The 11,681-nt window shown below is 46.7% G+C and overlaps 1 protein-coding gene across 9 annotated transcripts in view; it reads left to right on the top strand.

Moving 5' to 3' along the window:
• Nucleotides 1-677: 677 nt before the first annotated feature.
• LOC138452992 (zinc finger protein 383-like) overlaps nt 678-11,681 on the top strand; it is a 700,934-nt gene continuing 689,930 nt past the window's right edge. For 3 of the 9 annotated variants that reach the window (XM_069605387.1, XM_069605386.1, XM_069605384.1), the window contains exon 1: nt 688-2,675. The gene's annotated coding sequence lies outside the window, so the exon portion shown is untranslated. Of the gene's footprint in view, nt 2,676-11,681 lie in introns of all 9 variants that reach the window. The other 6 variants (XM_069605380.1, XM_069605382.1, XM_069605389.1 and 3 more) reach the window with 5 other exon arrangements.

Genomic DNA, 11,681 nt, shown 5'->3' with positions numbered 1-11,681 from the left:
TACGATCTACCGATTTATGCTTAAAAACACATGGCCGAACCGTAGGGACAATAAAAAAAAAGTCCCGGAACTATCCTTTAACTTTCTCCTGAGATGCCAGTCAGAGCATGCACTGGTGTTCTATCAGCCTTCACAGGTGGCGCCAAGACAGGGCAACATTCATCAGGACAAACCCAGAAGAGGACAGGTTTTTCTGTGACCCTTCGGCCATCTTGGAAAGGTATTTATGTACACTATGAAGAGGGTCGATAGAAAGAAAGTCATACATTCCAGTAAGAAATAATCAATGCGCACCTAGTTTGTTTAATTTCCTTTAATATGAAAGGTCTCCTTCTATTTTAAATTGCAAATGTTTTGTTTATAAATGAAGTAAACCGGAACCTTTGAATATACACAATAAACCAGGCCCTTTGAATATACACACATGTTTTCATCGTTTCCCAAGCCTATCCCAAAATACTTGAGGAAACACGGGGGGGGCCTTTTTTCCGCGCACAGCACAGCGTGAGGACTTCATCGGAACGCTCTGGCGGAGGGAAGAAGAAGATTGTCCGTCTTCTGTTTCCAATGCTTTGCCGTGTGTTGCTTGCACGGAGCTCCACTGCAGACGTCTGTGGCGGCTGGCAAGTCGCGCATGCGCACTGGGCGTCCAGGGCAGCCGTGGCTCGCGCATGCTCAGAGCCGGGCGTGTATTTTTTTGTGTTCCCGAGCCTTTGGTTCTGCTGCTGCTGATTCGTTCGGGGGGAAAAAGCCCATCAACATCGAGGGAAGGGGAGGTGGGAGGGAGGGAGCCAGCCACAGCCTGGAAGCGCAGCAGCAGCTTGCCCGAGGAGGGGGAGGCACTGATGCTGGCAGCCACCTGTGGGAACAGCAGCTCCGCCCCTGCCGTGGCCCCAGCAGCCCACCCACCTCACCCTACCAGCCTGCCTCCCTCCAGCAGAGGGCCCGCCGCAGACCACATTCCAGGGCCCGCCCCTGCTGCTGGGCCCCATTCCCCAGGCATTGGCTGCCCTCTGACACCTGCCTGCTGCTACCTGGGCTCCATTGCACGGGCAGGGCCCACCTGGGCTCCATTGCACGGGCAGGGCCCACCCACCCAGGAGCTTCCTGCATGCAGCCAAGTGCCAGGCCCATTCCTCCATTCTCAGACCGCCAGCCTCCAATGTGCCTTACCCCCTCAGCCTTCCCACCTACCTCCCTGCAGCCCCTAGCCTGAGCTCTGCTTCCCAACCCCGAGCTGCCAACGCCCACCCCCTGCCAGCAGCGACGCTAATGCTCCAGCACAGGCCCCCTTCACACCCGCGAGGTGCCCAGCCGTCCCCATACCTACCCAGCCCATCCTCTACCCCCCATGGTAGATCTACCGCCCAGGCCCCCAAACATTGGCACTAGCCCCAGGCCTGTGCCCAACTGCCCAGTTGCCTCAATTGCTCATTTCGTGGCTAATAATTCAGAGCCTTAACCCACCAGAACTCATCTCATTTGTACCCCTAGGACAATACCGTATTCAAAACGTTACTCCCAGGCACAAGCTCGCCCCAGTCTCATCTCTGGTTCTTGGGGCCTCTTTCACAGGTCTTACTTGCACATCACTGGTCCTTCAGAGGGCTCATTTACTTGCTCGTGCTCCCTTCCCTCATCACTGGCCCTAGTCCCGCCACCACTGCCCCTGTTGGGCCTCAGTCCCCCTGCCACCGCTGGCCCAGATCCACAGAACTGGCCCCATCCACTGACCTCATCATTTTAGCACTGGCCCCACTCTCTGGCCTCAGTCCCGCAGCACTGGATCCATTAGCTTGCCTCCGTTCCTCCTCGTTGACCTCATTCCCTGGTCTTGCTTCTTCTCCATCCTTGAGTCCATTGACACGCCTCAGTTCCCCAGTAGGGCAGCTGTTGGGAGGCCTCAGAAGCTCAGCGCTGGCCCTATTGTCAGGCTTCAGTCCCCCAGCACTGTTTCCATTAACTGCTCGGAGTCCCTCAGGACTGGCTCTGCTTGCATCCCTGGATAAGCTGTCGCTAGCAGCATTTTCCACAGCGCGTTCTCTAGCACTGGGCCCCTTCACAGCACTTAACCCTCAACACTGGCCCCACTGAGAGCACAAAGTGCCTAAGCTTTGACCTCTTTCCCATCCGAGATCTGACTAAAGCGGCCCTTATGGGGCCCAAATATGACTGCTGGCCTACTTCCCCTGGCAGCACCTGCATGTTACCTGCCCAGCTCCTCCACTACAGCAGCCAGACATCACCTGTGTGAACGCTAAAGAGTCCCTTTTGTCAGCCACTGTCCCAACTCATGCCACCTGGAACTGCTCCGCTCCCCTCCTAAGGGGTGCCCCACATCGCATTCTTCAGACCGTTCAAGAGCCTAATGCCGCCACCACCACTAATGCTCCACCATAATTACACAAGTGTATTCTCTCACCGACTTGCACCTTACAGTCACACCCTACCTAATTTACCACCAGACGCTTACCGCTCCCTTTTGCTGCGTCTGCTCTAGGGCAGATCTTCCATGTGGTATTTCCAGGGGAGAGTGGAAGCCATCACGCCGAAAGGTGTTGAGGCCTAGAACGTTATTGGACGGATCCTACACAATGGATTGGGAACTGCCTTGAGGCAGTACCATTGCACCAAACCTGGCAACTTCACAGCTCTGCTACCGACACCACCCGCAGGTAAGGGATCGTGGGCATTTGGTTGATACATAGGCCGTATCATGTTTTTGACGGTGTACAAAGGCCACAATGAGTGCTGAGCCAAGTACTTGCAAAAGTGTGTGGTTTTCCACGTAGGTTAATTAGTGGACATTATTGACATTACCAGTGTAGGGCTTTGGTCGAGAAGATGGCAGTGTTTGAATGACCAGATCATGGCATGGAGACTTCATGGGTGCAATGGATGATATTCAGTCTGAATGAAGGCAAAGGCCTCTTGGTGCGTAATTTGACTTTCCCATCCTTTGAGTTTTGATCATAACACATTGTACGTCTTCAGTTGGTTGCCAGGGTCTAGCCGGCTGCGCTCAGATCATTAGTCAGTCCAGTTTAAAACATCGAAAGGTCTCTTACCCTCTTCTTCTCTGCCCAGAGGAGTGTATACCAGCCATAGGCGGCCGCACATGGTCGTCATTGGTAACCTGGCCGCACTTTTTAATTGTACACTGTTGCCACACATACTTTTATATTTTCTGCTCTTTGGTGATACAAGAGCGTCATCGATGTTAGGGTGCCTTTTTTTAAAATGTAAATATATCAAATAAACTGAGTCTAGTTTGAATCAAGCAAAAGCAATAAAGGTACACACACATGCATGTGCTTCAAAAAGAGAAATACTTCATGGATACATTATCTTGAAGTCAGGTTATTCAAATCATATACTAACTCAAGATAGTATGTGCGATTGTTAGTAGGGGACGTCCTATGCCACTATAATAGAATGTTTGCCAACTGCATGGCCATACGTTTCACCCTTCATGGGCTTTCTCAAGAGAAAGTAGCACACACATATGTTGCTCAACATTCAAAACTTGGATCACCCACGTATTTACCTCAACCAAGCACATTGGGTAAATCCTTGCACTGAAACTGGTAGTGCATGGGAGGCAAGAGTCCAACCAAGGGAGAAGAGGCGATACATGAAAGAAAAGAATATACAAAATAAATAATAAATACCTAACAAAGGAGAGAGCAAGACGAAACCAAGTTTTAGGTCATAGTAGTAGGTTCAATAAGTACAATTGGAATACTATTATGGTAGGTGACACTCATCAGATTTATGATTGAGTTTTTGAAGGATGCTTCGTCTAGTTCAATAACTTCAATAAAGGGGGCAGAGAATGCAGATAAGTAGTAGTCCGTGCAAATGTGGAAAACTGCCATTAGAAATGTATCAATAGTTACAATCTGCTCCCACTTTCTTCCCTTCACTCTGTCCGCCCTATAGGGTCTCTCCCTTCTCCTTAATCCCAAGCCAGAAACCTTGGAGCCCTCTTCGACTCTTCTCTTTACTTCCTCCCTCACATCCAGGACCTTGCCAAGTTGGCCCATTTGGATCTCCTCAAAGAAATCCTTCCTTTCCTCATTTTCCCCCAGAAGCTCTGGACTACTGCAACAGCCTCTTCCTTAATCTACCCTATTCCTCTCTGTCTCCTCCAGCTGATCCAGAATAGGGCTGCAAGACATATCCTTGGCCTCAGGTCCAGGGACGGCATCTCTCCAGCCCTACAATCTCTGCACTGGCTCCCGTTTGCTGCAAGGATCAAATTCAAATCCCTCTGCATCATCCATAAGGCTTTCTGGGGCCAGGAACCACGCTATCAACAACTGGCTCTCACCAAATACTCTCCCTCTAGATCTTTATGCTCCTATGGTACCAACTCTCTGCGTGCCAAATGCTTCACTAAACGGCGAGCTGGAGGCCGATCTATTTTCCTTGGCTGGCTCCCTCCTCTGGAACAGCCTCCCCCTTCCTCTCTGCCTTGAGCCAGATCTCAAATTCCAGACGCACTTCAAGACTTTCCTTTTCACCCCCCTGCCCCTGCTCCCTCCCTTGCTAAACCCCTCAGTCGCTGAGATTGGTGACCAGGGCCCTTGTGTCCTTCTAGGTCCTGTCCCCCTCTCCAATCGCCTTAAGCCTCCGCACTCCCAGCACTTGCCTTTTGGTGCCTACTGGCCTGTACTGTCTCACAGGCCTGCACTTGTTGTATTGGCAGTTGACCACTCTACCAAGTGATCTCTGCCAGGCACTTAACAGCTTAATTGAATTGATTATTTATTTGTATAGCGCCTATACACAATGTGTTTTGAAGTGCATCAAGGAGGGAGGGAACATGGGAGAATAGAATTACATTCTTTAGAAGTCCTTGAAACAATTAAGAATGATAAAAAAATCATAATCAGCATGGCGACATTTCAGATAGTGGGGAGGGTGTGGGGGCACAACATTGTAACAAAAATCCTTGGAATAATACAAGTAACAAAAACTGTTATTTGAATGTTCATTGAAGTATTCTGTAAGTTTATAATCTTTCAGAGTATTTTGGGTGCAAAGGGGGAAAGAGTCTCGAGGCCACCCAAGACTGAAGTAAATACACAAACAAGACCTGTTGTCTTACCCCTCTATGCACTCCCAACGGGATGTATAATCCCAGGTCACTTTAAATAAGTGAAAGAGCAGGGCTCCAAATCAGATTTTTTTCTCATACGTTAACAATGTAATGTGTTGAAACAATTTCAATGTAACCGCATCCCTTCTGTTACTATTATAAACCTTCAGTTTTCATCAAAAAGAATTCAACTCTCCTCAACAGAGAGGTTTTACAGTGTTAATATATGTAGTGGATGAGAGAATATCACTCTCAAAATAATGATACCATCAGAATGTATCTGGTTTTAAGAGTATAATATAGGAAACAAACATCATTAAAGAAGATGGTCTTCAAACTCCAAAATAAGAACATGTGTGGTCAATAAGGTCAAGTGATTGTGTTACAGAGTTCACACAATGTCACTTGAAAGCATCAAACAAAAGATACAAAAACAATTGTGATCATCCTAATAAACTCCATTGTGAATTACAATTGCCAACGCGTTTCGCATTCTTCAAAAATCCATCTTCGGGGCCTTGGAGTCTTGAGTTCCTTATTCATTCAACAATAAACTCGATATTTGATTTGTCATCTACAAAATAAGGCAGAGAACTAATGTCAATAAAGTGGTAACTGCATATAGTTAGACCAGTTGCACTGGTTATGTGAGGTAAGGCACTGACCTCAATTCCTTTCGCTCGTAGTTCTAAGTGTAGAGATCACCCCCTGTATATTAAAGGATAGTAGTGTCAGTCTCCTTGTAAAATCTTGCTCTTGCTATACGTAAGGAAACTGATAAGGGCACTGAATGTTGTCTCCACGTACCCGACTCTTTCCTGGGCGGTGTTCGCCAGGTCAAAGAAGAGTCGGTCGTCACAATCAATTAAGCGATGACCGCTGTACGGTAAAAGAAAAATATATATGTTTGCCGTATTTTGTACTGTGTAGGGTTCAGTCAAAACATCTACATTCTAAATGTAGTGTGAGGTAGCGGTAATGTGCACTAGTGAGTGCTAGAGTATCTTGTATCTACACATCCATTGCAATGAGTAAATCAATATTGTTAAGTCATCCCACTTGATGGTTCTACATTTGCGAGCATCGTCCTACGATGAATTCGCCTGGGTGCCCCATTCCTACCCATATGTTACAGAAGAATCCAATGCCAGAGAGGCATTATATCCCTCGTCTGAATTTTTAATAGATGCATGAAATATCCCTAATTATACATTTTCAAATGAAAATCATGTCTACCACTCCAGATGCTCGTAGTGGTTCAAACATTGTGGAGTGTCTATATGTATGTTCAGAATTACAAGTGGTAGCTTCCCTTGACTCAAGTATCTGTGTCGGCATGTGTTCTGTCAGAGGTACCCATGTGTTTAAACCCAAGGTACCGGGGTTTTACAGTCAAACGCGAAGGTGTCATATTGTCAGTCAGACTCGCTCTGTAACATATGGGTAGGAATGGGGCACACAGCTGAATTCATTCGGCCGAGTTGTCCCTCTCCTTGCCCCACTAACAGCATTTATAATCAACAGTGCAACCTAGATACTGTTTACGGTTTAGTCCGGCTGAAACTCCAGATCCTTTACCCACCTCAAAGATTGTTATATTTGTTTCCACGGCTATGATGCTTTCATAACCAACTTTTGTATTCAGATGGACCTATGGCATTGAGTCGAATTACCTCTGCTGACACGCCCCCAGTCCGGCCTGTGTTTTACAATGAGTGGCACGAAACAACTAGACATCAGCGGGTCTTTGGTCCGCAGTGGTTCTGATAACTTACCACAACCTATGGTGCATAGAATCCTTTATTACAGGATTTGTTCCGCTAATCTAGAGGACACTAGCATTGTGGTTGCCTATAGCAACCTTGTCGGGCCCACACCAATATGGCCGCATGGTTGCCACCACACCAACTGTCATTGCGCCCTCTTCTCGCCCGTTTCAGAAGCTACAATGAACATGGCAAACAGTGTAACTTATAGAGTAAGTAGTCACTTTTAACTGATGGCTTAATTGGCGTACCTAGTAATTATACTAACACATTATAACTATTGTTTGTTGTATGAGGCACATGTTTTAACTTGAGACAATACTCTATGCACGGACATAGACTGAAGCTATTGGTCCATTTCTAATGGCAGTTTTCCATATTTGCACTGACCACCTGAATTCTCTGACTCTTTAAGTTATTGAACTTGGATGAAGCATCCGTTAAAACTGAATCATAAATGTGATAAGTGTTACCGATCATAATAGTATGTACTTATTAAATCTACAACCATGACCCAAAGCTTGGTTTAGTTTTTCTCTCTCCTTTGTTCTGTATTTATTTATTTATTTTTATTTTGTATATGCTTTGCTTTCCTATTACTTTCATGCATCGCCCCTTCTCCCTTGGTTGGACTCTTGCCTCCCATGTGCTACCAGTTTCAGTATAAGGATTGGCCCAGTGTACTTGCTTGAGGTAAATACGTGGGTGATCCAAGCTTTGACTGTTGAGCAACACATTTTGTCTGCTACTTGCCCTGAGAAAGCCTAGGAAGGGGGAAACTGATTGCCAAGTGCAAAGAAGTATCTTGTGTCCATGATGTGAATAAATTGACTTTAAGATGATGCATCTATGTAGTATATATATAAGGCTGTATGTACCCTTATTTATATCATGGAATTTATAATGGAAGTTGCGGCTCCATTTCCTCAATAACCTTTTGCACACATAGGCGCAGCTTACGGGTCCACACAACCACCTCTGTTTTACTAGTTTGAATAAAGTGCTGTTAATTGAAAGACCATTCTTTTTCTTTTTTCACAAGGAGTGTTTCCATGAACACACTGCAATTCATCCCTGCAAGATCTTTTTCCTTTTCCCAGAAACTGTTCCCGTTGGCAATTTGTTTCATACGTCGGCACTGTTTCCAGACTAAGTTGATTAAGTTTCCTTGTAGCAGTTCTGCGTTGGCAGGTGCTGATGTCTCCAGTACCAAGGGCTCCAAGTTTCTCCAGACTCCGAGTATTCGGGACTCCAGAAAGAACAGCGTGTTCAGCGAGTACAGATGTCTCCACCTCCGTCTCTTCTAAGACTTCATGGCGACGGCAGGGCTGCAGAGCCTCTAGTTTCTCGTAGCGTTCATGTTGCTTGGACATTAAAGGCCCCGAGTCTGAGGCAGCCTGATCAGTAGCGTAGCATTCATTTTGATTAAGCATCTGGATACATAGTTTTTCCATATTTATTCAGCCAGTAGAAAAGTAGTGTATAATTAACAATGCGCTGGATGAGCAGTGGCCGATGTCTCCTGCTCTCCCTTTATACATCTGATCTAACTTTCCCTCTCAAACCCATGTGCCAGGGGCCTCCATTAGTCCATTCCTCTCGTGCAATCACGGCTCCGGATAAGTGACCTACGTGGCTATTATTTATTCAACAAAGAATCAAGCATTGCCAAAGCCAGCGGTGTTGCCATGTGTGTAGGCAGGCGATAAGCATTTGCTGCCATGGAAGTACCTGGCCATAAGATGGCAACAGCTGGCAAATTGGGTTATCGGCATATTAAAGCAGTGCCTTGCAGATACCCATGTAATGCCTCTACACCAGCCAAAAAGTTTTTCTTTGTTCATGTCCGTTTTAACAGGGGTTCAGTCTACGGAATAGATCTAATTCAAGCGGCTAATAGAACACTCCGCTAAGACGTTTTAGTTTTACTGGTAGTGCATTTACAACTGTAAGTAAGCCATTAACTCCCAGCAAGCTGCTTAGAAATGTGCCTGTCGGGCCAAAGTTTGATGTTGCTGCTTGATGGAGATAGCACTAAGAAATCCCAGGAGAATGTGTTTTGGGTGAGAATGGCCATTGGGATTAGCATGGTCCTTGGAAGTCAATGGGCAGATAAATGAACGCAACCCACAAACGGTGTCCCATCTTCCTCCTAGCTATACTCCATAATGGGTATGCATCAGTCTGACTCGTTATACCACCTGCCCTACAGTTGAGATGTGTAGCACCCTTTTAAAAATGTAATTATATAATGTAAAACGTGGACCAGGCTCATAACTGCTATGCAATGAATAGCAAAAAAGGAAATGGTTCATGAGTGACATAAAGGCAGGTGTTCAATAGCACATGCACTACATTTTTTCTTATAACCGGTTAAACTAGCAAATTTTATTACAGGGATGAATACCGACATGAGTTTAACCATATTATACAATATGTCACAAGGGAGTGCTGTGTAAAGAGATCGTTTCGTTGCACAGTTGGGGATGCCCCAATGGGGCAGAGGTGATATAATGGCTCATCCCGTTATTCCTGGAACATTTCTAGGCCAAGGGGTAGATTGAAAATGATTGTAGTGCTGGGGTTACTGCATTGTGCCCAGGGAACTCGTGCTGGGGAAATGGCAGACGGGAAGGAATCGGAAATGTGAGTGAACGAGGAGCCTTGGGGTACATTAGCATGCATCTAGCCTTGCACAAACAAAATCATCTCGAAAAAGCAGGCGAGATAGCCATCTGTTCTTTGAGGTGCTCTTCTGGACGTCCAGGAAAAGGAGTGGTAGAAACCATTGCAGAGACCAGCCTTATCCAAGAGCAGGCAGTGAAGCTGTAGTTGCTTTAAGAACGAGACCAAGCTGAAGGATAATGGTGGTAGTAGGGATGTATGTGAAATGGGGGTTTCACATGTGGGCCAAGAGGATGGCTCAGGGGCAACACGTTTGTCTTGGAAGCAAGACCATGCAGAGCAAAACAGGTTTGAATCCTGGTCACGTGCATAGAGACTGGTCACCGGTATTAAACGCGTTATAAAAGATTCATTTAATCATCCTCCAAGGCTGTTAAAAGGCCAATGAGTCGTACATGTGGTTAGTGATACCGACTACCCATTGCTAGTAGTTAAGTCAAGAGCGTGATGGGAGGCAGAGGAGGTCAAGCTTGGTGGAGGGGTGGAAAAGTTGTTGGGGTAAGTTAGTAAAGAAACGAGAGATGGACAAATGCTCACTGGATAATAGAGCGTTATTGACTGAGTGGCCTGGCTCGGGTGGGGATAATTTAGCAGCTGTTTGGAGTTATCGTTTCAAATCCTGAGCACGCAGTTTGCCAAGTTAACCTCTGTGAGTCAGCAGTATTTCTTGGAGAGAATGGTTTTCAGTTCCGTCCTGAGGAGGAGTGATGGGGTACAAGATCAGCAGGGAGCGATTTCCATATCCTTGGACCACAGCTAGAGAAGGGCTGCCTCAGTGTTTTTCTTTTACAGCTATGGGGTTTCAAGGAGAGCATTTCTTTGCTCTGGTCACCTCCAGAGATCACAATCAAAATATGGACTGTAGATGCAAGGCTTTGTACATCACAAAGGTTGCCTTGAAAACACACTGGCTCCAGATTGAAGCCTGGTTTAACACAATGAGTTGGGGATAGACTTGGTCAAAGTGGTATGAGCCGGCTATCGGGCAGCTGCATTCCACTCATTTTAGACCTCTCTAAAAAGTCCAACTACCAGCTGCACCTCCTTAGAGGTACTCTTCCTTTTTTCACCTTCCCTCAGCGGTTTACTGGCTCCAGAGCCCTGGTTCTCTCAAGCCTGGACTACTGCAACAGCCTCTTTCTCAACCTCCCTGCCTCTGCTTTGCACCATCTGCCACTCATCCAGAACAGAACCGCAAGACTTATCCTTGGCCTCGAGGCCAGGGACTGCATCTCTATGGCACGGAAATCCCTCCACCGGCTCTCTGTGGCTGCAAGGATCAAGTTCAAGACCTTTTGCATTGTCCGCATGGCTTTCTGGGGCCTGGGACCTATCTATCTGCAACAATGTCTACCTAAATACTGTCCTTCCCGAGCCCTCCACTCATCTACCTCCAACCTTCTGCGAGTTAGCCGGTTCTCCAGGCAGAAATTTGGATGGAGCTTTTTAGCCTCAGCAGGGGCCTCCCTATGGAATAGCCTCCATACCGCCTTCTGTCTTGAGCCTGTCCTCCTTAAGTTCTGGAAACACTTTTAAGACATTCCTCTTCTCATCTTCCTTTTCTCTCCCTCTAACATGCTAACCTCTCTCTCTCCATTTTATTCCTCTCTCCCTCCTTTTCCGCACAGATTGCTGACTGGCTGCCGGGCGTACCTCTGTCTCACAGGTCTCTGGCACTCTGCCATTCCTCTCACACTTGCCTCTGGTCCTTGCACTTGCCTCATTGTTACTGCACTTGGTCAGTGACCCTTGAGAGTGGCATCTCTCAGCACTTACCCCAACTTCTTACTGACTAGGCGCACTTGACTCCACCCCCCCCTTCCGTCTGTGCACTTGCACGATCTGAAGGTACCACGCCTTGAAGATTCGTCTGTCTTCCCTTGTCCCCTCCCCTGCCCCCTTCCTTGCATGGTGGCACCTCAGTGCACTTGGAAAAACTGCGTCATCAGATCTATTTGCTGTTCCCTACACTGTTAATTGTATTCAATGCACTTACTCTGCCTGTGCAGATTTGTATCGTTAAGAAATTCAAGGGCTCTGAATGACTGTCATTCGCCCCTTGTTACCTCCCTCCTTGAGCGCTTGGAAACACTTTCTTTGTGTATAGGCGCTTTTCAAATAAACAT

Source organism: Ambystoma mexicanum, chromosome 4p (genome assembly GCF_040938575.1).
Source record: "Ambystoma mexicanum isolate Mex_15411 chromosome 4p, UKY_AmexF1_1, whole genome shotgun sequence".
In the NCBI taxonomy this organism is placed as follows: Eukaryota; Metazoa; Chordata; class Amphibia; order Caudata; family Ambystomatidae; genus Ambystoma; species Ambystoma mexicanum.
This window is presented reverse-complemented; position numbering and strand designations above follow the sequence as displayed.